Below are 8,098 nucleotides of genomic sequence, written 5' to 3' on the forward strand. Positions count from 1 at the left end.
TGCAGAGGGGAAGGCAGGCAGGGGGTTTGGGTCTCCCAAACCTGATGCACTACAACTGGGCGGCGAATGTGGAGAAGATGCAGAGCTGGGTCAGAGGGGTTGATTCCCAGTGGGTCAGAATGGAGGAGAGTTTGTGCAGGGGGTCGGGACTGAAAGCACTAGCAACAGCGCCGCTCCCGATAGCTCCGGGGAAATACTCGGGGAGTCCGGTAATAATAGCTTCATTGAAAATCTGGAGGCAGTTTCACCAACCCTTCGGGTTGGGGGTAGGGTCAAGGTAAATGCCGATTCGGGGGAACCACAGATTTGAGCCAAGGAGGTGGGATGGAAGCTTTCGGAAATGGGAGGAGATGGGGATTAAGACGCTAAAAGGTTTGTTTCTTCGGGGTCAATTTGCAGGATTGAGGGAGCTGGAAGCGAAGTATGGGTTGGAGCAGGGAGAAATGTTTAGATACATACAGGCTTGAGATTTTGCCAGGAAGGAGATACACAGCTTCCCTGAGGAACCGGCCTCCACGTTGTTGGAGGAGGTGCTGGCAGCAAGGGGAATGGAGAAGGGGGAAGTGTTAGCGGTGTGCGGAGCTATGTTGGAAAAGGATAAGGCACCACTGGAAGGGATCAAAGCAAAGTGGGAGGAAGAGTTGGGAGAGGTTATAGAGGAGGGGGTGTGGTGTGAGGTGCTCCGGAGAGTGAATGCCTCCACCTCGTGTGCGAGGTTGGGGCTGATACAGCTGAAGGTGGTATACAGAGCACACCTCACGAGGGCGAGGATGAGCCGATTCTTTGAAGGAGTAGAAGAAAGGTGTGAACGTTGCGGGGGGGGGGGGGGGGGGGGGGCCCCTAATCCCGTTCTATGTTTTTGGTCCTGTCCAAAGCTTGGGGAGTACTGGAATGAGTGTTTAAGGTTTGTGGTGTGTGAAACTGGACCCGGGTCCCTGGGAGGCCATATTCGGGGGTGTCGGACCAGCCAGGGTTGAAAACGGGTGCGGAGGCAGATATCATAGCCTTTGCCTCGTGATCGCACGAAGGCGAATCCCTGCTGGGATGGAGAGCAGCCTCTCCACCCTGTGCCCTGGCGTGGCGGGGGGACCTGTTGGAATACTTGACCCTTGAGAAGGTTAAGTTCGAAACTGAGGGAAGCTCGGAGGGATTCTACAATTCATGGGCCACTATTTATTATGCACTTTCAAGAACTGGATAACATTCCAACATTAGTGGGGGGGGGGGGGGGGGGGGGGGGGGGTGGTTGGGGGGTAGGGTGGCTGTATATTTTAAAGATGGTTATGGGTAATCCTGATTCCTTTTGTCATTTGTTATGTACTTATGGGCTGATGTTTGGGAGTGGTGGGAGGATGGGATCGTTGTTAGTGTTATCGGGTTGACATATTTGTTGTGATTATTGTTTGTTGTTGGTGGGTGTAAATTTGGGAGAAAACATTGAAAAAGGAGAATAAAATATATATTTTTACAAATTTGTTTCCTTTCTTCCTCGTGGTATCAGTTGTGTCTGGAATAATTATTTTTCAACCTGACCCAAAGTTTTAACACAAATCAATCCAACACAGGATCAGCCATAATCAATTTCGATATCCCCAATTTCCATTCAATCTTATTCAATTAAAATGGTCTCATTGTTAAAAATGTGAATCTGTATCCGGATTAAAATTCCGACATGTTGTTCAAAAATCTCCTGGAATCATGCCTCCGGCCAGAAAACATGACTGCAGGCTTTTGCCAACTGTTTGGACTTAAATCACTTCAAAAATCCCAACTTCAGACAGCAAACGTTTTGAAACCAAAAATAACCAACATGAATGACATAAATGTGTCTGCATCTCCTTCTCTCCACTTCCGGCATCTGCAATTTTAAAAAACTCAAAGTTAATTCCCCAGAAAGATAAACCTTAATAATAACAACATTACTCTATGAATCTTGCAAGAACAAACAAAACAGGATACTTCTGCTCGAAAAGTTCACAGATGTTTAGCAGCAGTTTTTTTGCTCCACTGCAAGCTGATACTCTTTTGGTTAAACTAATGAACAAGGTTCACTGCCCTTTTTCATTATAAGACTTAAACTATTTATTTGATTTATTTATCTTTTTATTTCCGTTTAATCCAATCCAATTCCTGATTTCATAGGCATCACCTATTCTTTAATAAATTTAAATCTCAGAGGTATTTCACTCAAACACATTATGAGCTGCCAAATCTTTTTTTCCCTCACGGGGGTGAAGCATACTTAAAATTTCTACTTTTAACTGGTGTTGTTGAATTTCCAGACATCCACAATTTAATCTTGTATCAAGTAATTTACACACATGTTTCGGGGCAATTTAAAAATCAATAAAAACATGCTGAAACAGTTAACTTTTGTGTTCCAATTTATGTTCCTTTGTCATCTTTTCCCTCTAAATCGATTCAAATTCGGTTACTTCACCAAGTTTGAAGAAATTAAATAAGTTCACTTTTCTCCACAGCTGCCCTAAGCAGTGGGGTTTTAAATCTCGTTACACATACAAACTCAGAATGATGACACCAGCTTTGTCTGACTTGTCACTTACTCTGAGCCCCGAGTCGGTTCCCTGTTTTGGCCTCCATCAAATCATTGTGGGGCCCTACCCTTTCCAAACGTTTTAACGTGCGGTGGTTTATCCTGCACTGCTCATCAGCACGTTACAAAAGTCTGTCGTTGCCCATCCAACATTAGCACGTTCTCAGTGTTGCGTGTGTCTGCCGCAACCCTACTCGCAACTTTCGCCCCTTGTTCGGGTCGCACAACTTATGGATCCGGCCGTCTGACACACTACTCCTCTATTGACTGGGTGCGAAATTAAAATGTACACACCCGTATGGAGGCGTATCATTCGGCCAGAATCCCGTGGACGACCATGCTCGAAGTGCGCCAAAAATTGTAGGAGCAGTTTCAAAGCCTGTGTATTGAGTCAGCTTCCACTTGGGGTCCTTTCCTGTGGCTCAACTCAGGACAGAGAACAACAGACACATTAGAAATCTGGATAAGATGGTTTATTTATTAATCCAAGCTTGGTTACATGTACACGGAGATTAGATCTGGATAATGACAAAACCTATCTACTGAACATTGATAAAAACACATCAATTATACAACTTCCGAAAATCAATGGCCCATCCCAGTTGGACACGATCCAATCCCTGAAGCTGTCATGTTTAAACTTTACCCAATAAAATTGCGATCAACTCATGATTGAACATCATCCTGTTAGTTGTGTTTACCGAAAGGCCTGACATCAGTCTTAGCATCCTCAGTGATTTTTTTCCCCCATCTCAGCATCGCCAGGATATCAAAAGTGACTTCCTTTTCGCTTCCAGAAGATATCGGGGGCCACTGATACAAACGTGTGTTTACCAGTAATTCGCTGATCAGACATTTCTGATCACATCACTACTCTGCTTGTAGCCAGAGTTTGATTACTTATTAATGCTATGTCTTAATAATACATGTTTAATGGTTAATAATGATTACTCAGTACACTTCCAATAATTAACCTCAATCCTTAATAAAGTAACTTATGTAAAACTACTCTCGTGGTGTCTTAGCTGTTCAGTTTTAAGAGGTCTCACCACTGGACCCCCCCCCCCCCCCCCCCCCCCCCCCCCTTCACCAGGGGCAAGAAGCATCCAACTCACCCTGCCGCCCTGAGAAGGTCGTGGAGTTTCTTCTGGCACTATGTGCCAGTCCGGGCGACGTTCCTCAGGGCGCTGACCGCCTCTGTCAACTGCGGTCCAGCATGGCAAACGGCGGTGCCTGGTGGCTTTCCTCCTGGGCCGTGGTATTGGGACATTAAACCAGTCTCTTCACAACCTGGGGCTGACATTTAACCCCGAGCTGAGCTTCCGACCTCATATTGGTGACATCACTAAGATGGTCTATTTCTACCTCAGTAACATTGCTCAACTTCACCCGTCTCAGCTCATCTACTGCGGAAAACATCGCCCATGTCTCCGTTTCCTCTGGACGTGACTATTCCAATACACTCCTGGCTGCTCTCCCACATCCTACCCTCCGGAAACATGAGCTCATCCAAAACTCTGCTGTCCCAGCCTGAACTCCCACCAAGTCCCATTCCCCTATCACCCCCTGTGCTCACTGACCCATATTGGCTCCTGGTCAAGCAATGTCTTGGTTTTAAAATTCTCATCCTTGTTTTCCAATCCCTCCATGTCCTCGCCCCTCCCTATCTCTGGAATCTCCTCCAGCCCCACAAACCTCCGAGATATCTGCGCTCCTCTAATTCTGGCCTCTTGTACATTCCTGATCAGAATCGCCCCACCATTGGTGGCCGTGCCTTCAGCTGCCTGGGCCCCAAGCTCTGGAATTCCCTCCCTGAACCTCTCCATCTCTCTGTCTCACTGTGATCCTTTAAGGAACTTTTTAAAGTCCACCTTTTTGACCAATCATCTGAGTTAATATCTCACTCTTTGTCTGGGTGTTATACTTTGTTACATAATGGCGCTGTATAATATCTCGTTATGCTAAAGGATAAATATAAATATAAGTTGTTGTTGTTGTGCATTCACTCTTCACTCTGTGCACTGGAGGTTTTGGTCCAGCTGGTGGGATTGCACTGTGCAATCTCTGCTGCATGCAGGTGGCGGAAAGCATCATAGATAGGAGTTATAGAGATGTGGTCACACGCAAGATGCAGGCAGACAGATGGGTGACCACTAGAAGGGGCAGACAGTCAGCGTAGCAATTCCCTGTGGCTGTCCCCCTCTCTAACAGGTATATTGTCTTGGATACTGTTGGGGAGGATAGCGTATCAGGGAAAATAACAGCAGCCAGTACAATGGCACCAAAACTGGCTCTGTTGCTCAGCAGGGGAGGGCACAGTGCAGGGAACAATAGTTATACGGGAATCCATAGTAAGGGGCACAGATAGGCGCTTCTGTCGACATGAAAGAGACTCCAGGATGGTATGTTAACTCCCTGGTGCCAGGGTCAAGGATGTCTCTGAATGAACACAGGACATCCTCAAGGGGAGGGTGAACAGCCAGAGGTTGTAGTACACATAGGTACTAACCACATAGGCAGGAAGAGTGATGAGGTCCTGCAGAAGGAGTTCAGGGAGTTAGGCAGCAAGCTAAAAAGCAGGACTTCCCTGATTGTAATATCAGGATTACTCCCTGTGCCATGTGCCAGTGAGGCTAGAAATAGAAGGGTAGAGCAGCTAAATATGTGGCTAAACTGGATCACAGCAATCTCTTCCGGGGCAGGAGGGACCTGTACAAGAAGGACGGTTTGCATCTAAACTGGAGGGGCACCAATATCCTGACTGGGAGTTTTGCTAGTGTCACTCAGGAGGATTTAAACTAGTATGGCAAGGAGGTGGGAACTTTAGCTTTGAAGGTGTAATTACTGAAGGTGAAATAGGGAAAAAAATAAGAGAACAACATCACCCTGTCTGCTCAAATGCGATGGTTTCAAATGTCTGTTTCACAAAAACATTTTTATACAGTTTAATTTCAAAAGTTTAATTTAAAGGAATAAATCATGGCAGGACAGATCCAAGGCGTGGTCTGCTCCTCTTGCTCCATGTTGCAGGCTGGTCCAGTCCCCAGGGTCAGCATGTGTGCAGGAAGTGTCTCCAGTTACAGCTTTGACAAGAGTCATGGACTCAAAACGTTAGCTCTTTTCTCTCCCTCAGATGTTGCCAGACCTGCTGGGATTTTCTCTTTCGTTTCAGATTCCAGCATCTGCAGTAATTTGCTTTATCCAGTAAACAGCTCCTGGAAGCTTGAATTTCACAGCTGGAGTGACAGCTGTAGACACTGTGGAGCATCCACGAGTCGGACAGGCATCGTGGATAGCATGTATAGAGAGGTGATCCAAGCCTCAGGACTCCGCAGGCAGGGAAGGGAATGGGTGTCCATCAGACAGACCCAGAGAGCTAGGCAGGCAGTGCAGGAATCGCCTGGAGCCAATCGCCTACAAAACTGATATACCGCTTTGGATACTGTTGAGGGGAATGGCCTCTGAGGAGAAAAAAGCAACAGCTAAACCTGTGGCACCACGGTTGGTTCGGCTGCAGAGGGGTGATAAGTGTGACAGTGCAATAGTTATAGGGGATTCAATTGTAAGGGGAATAGACAGGCGTTTCTGTGGCCTCAACGAGACTCCAGGATGGTGTGTTGCCTCTCTGGTGCTACGGTCAAGGATGTCTCGGAGCGGGTACAGGACATTCTGGAGGGGGGAGGGTGAACAGCCAGTGGTCGTGGTACACATCGGTACAAACGACAGAGGTAAAAAAAGGGAAGAGGTTCTAAAAGCAGAATACAGGGAGCTAGGAAGGAAGTTAAGAAATCGGACCTCAAAGGTAGTGATCTCAGGATTACTACCGGTGCCACGTGCTAGTCAGAGTAGAAATGACAGGATATATAGGATGGATACGTGGCTGAAGAGATGATGTCAGGGAGAGGGTTTCAGATTCCTGGGGCATTGGGACCGTTTCTGGGGGAGGTGGGACCTGTACAAACTGGACGGGTTACACCTGGGCAGGACTGGAACTGATGTCCGAGGGGGGGCTATTGCTAGAGCGGTTGGGGAGATTTCAACTAATTGCCAGGGGGATGGGAACCTATGCAAGGAGTCAGAGAAAGAGGGAACAAGGACAAAAACAAAATGTAGAAAAGTGAATAAGTAAAGTGAGGTGGAGAAACCAAGGACAAAATTCAAACAGGACAGCAGAGAAAAATATTGGGAGCAAGACAAACAATGTGAAAAAGACTAATTTAAAGGCTCTGTGCCTTAATGCACGGAGCATTTGCAATAAAATGGATGACCTAATCACGCAGATAGATATAAATGGGTATGATATAATTAGGATTACGGAGACATGGCTGCAGGGTGAACAGGGATGGGAACTGAATGTCCCAGGGTTCTCAGTATTTAGGGAGGACAGGCATAAAAGAAAATGTGGTGGTGTGGAACTGCTGGCTAAAGTGGAAATTAACACAATAGTGAGAAAGGGTATTAGCTCTGACAATGTGGAATCTGCATGGGTAGAGTTGAGAAATACCAAGGGGCAAAAAACATTAGTGGGTGTCATATATAGACCCCCAAACTGCAGTGGTGAGGTTGGGAATTGCATTAAACAAGAAATTAGAGATGCATGTAACAAGGGAATATCGGTGATCATGGACGATTTTAATCTTCACATAGATTGGGCAAATCAAATTAGCCACAATGCCGTAGAGGAGGAATTCCTGGAGTATATACGGGATGGTTTTCTTGACCAATATGTGGAGGAACCAACTAGAGAGCAGGCCATTTTAGACTGGGTACTGTGTAATGAGAAGGGAATCATTGCCAATCTGGCTGTCCGAGACCCCTTGGGGATGAGCGACAATAACATCGATAGTTTTTCATCAAGATGGAGAGTGAAGTAGTTTGATTCGGAGACTAGGGTGCTGAATCTTAATAAAGGGAACTATGAGGATATGAGGCGTGAGTTGGCATTGATAGATTGGGGAAAGTTACTTAAAGGGGTGACAGTGGATAGACAATGGCAAACATTCAAGGAATGCATGGAGGAACTACAGCAACTGTTCATTCCTGTCTGGCACAAAAGCAAAGAGGGTAAGAGGGCCAATCCATGGCTTACAAAGGAAATTAGAAATAGTATCCGATACAAGGAAGAAGCATACAGATTGGCCAAGAAAAATAATAGGTCTGAGGATTGGGAGCCATTTGGAATTTATCAAAGAAGGACGAAGGGATTGATTAAGAAGCGGAAAGTACAGTACGAAAGGAAGCTTGCAGGGAACATAAAGACTGATACTAACAGTTTCTACAGATATGTGAAGAGAAGGAGATTGGTAAAGAGAAATGTAGGCCCCCTACAGACAGAAACAGGAAAATGCATAATAAGGGACAAAGAAATGGCTGAGCAATTGAATACATACTTTGGTTCTGTCTTCACAAGTGAGGACACAAATCAGATCCCAGAAATATTGGAGAATGAAAGGTTTAGTGAGAGGGAAGAACTGAGGGAGATCGGCAACAGTAAAGAAATGGTTCTGGGAAAATTGATCAGATTTAAAGCGGATAAATCCCCAG

Source organism: Scyliorhinus canicula, chromosome 4, assembly GCF_902713615.1.
Source record: "Scyliorhinus canicula chromosome 4, sScyCan1.1, whole genome shotgun sequence".
NCBI lineage: Eukaryota > Metazoa > Chordata > Chondrichthyes > Carcharhiniformes > Scyliorhinidae > Scyliorhinus > Scyliorhinus canicula.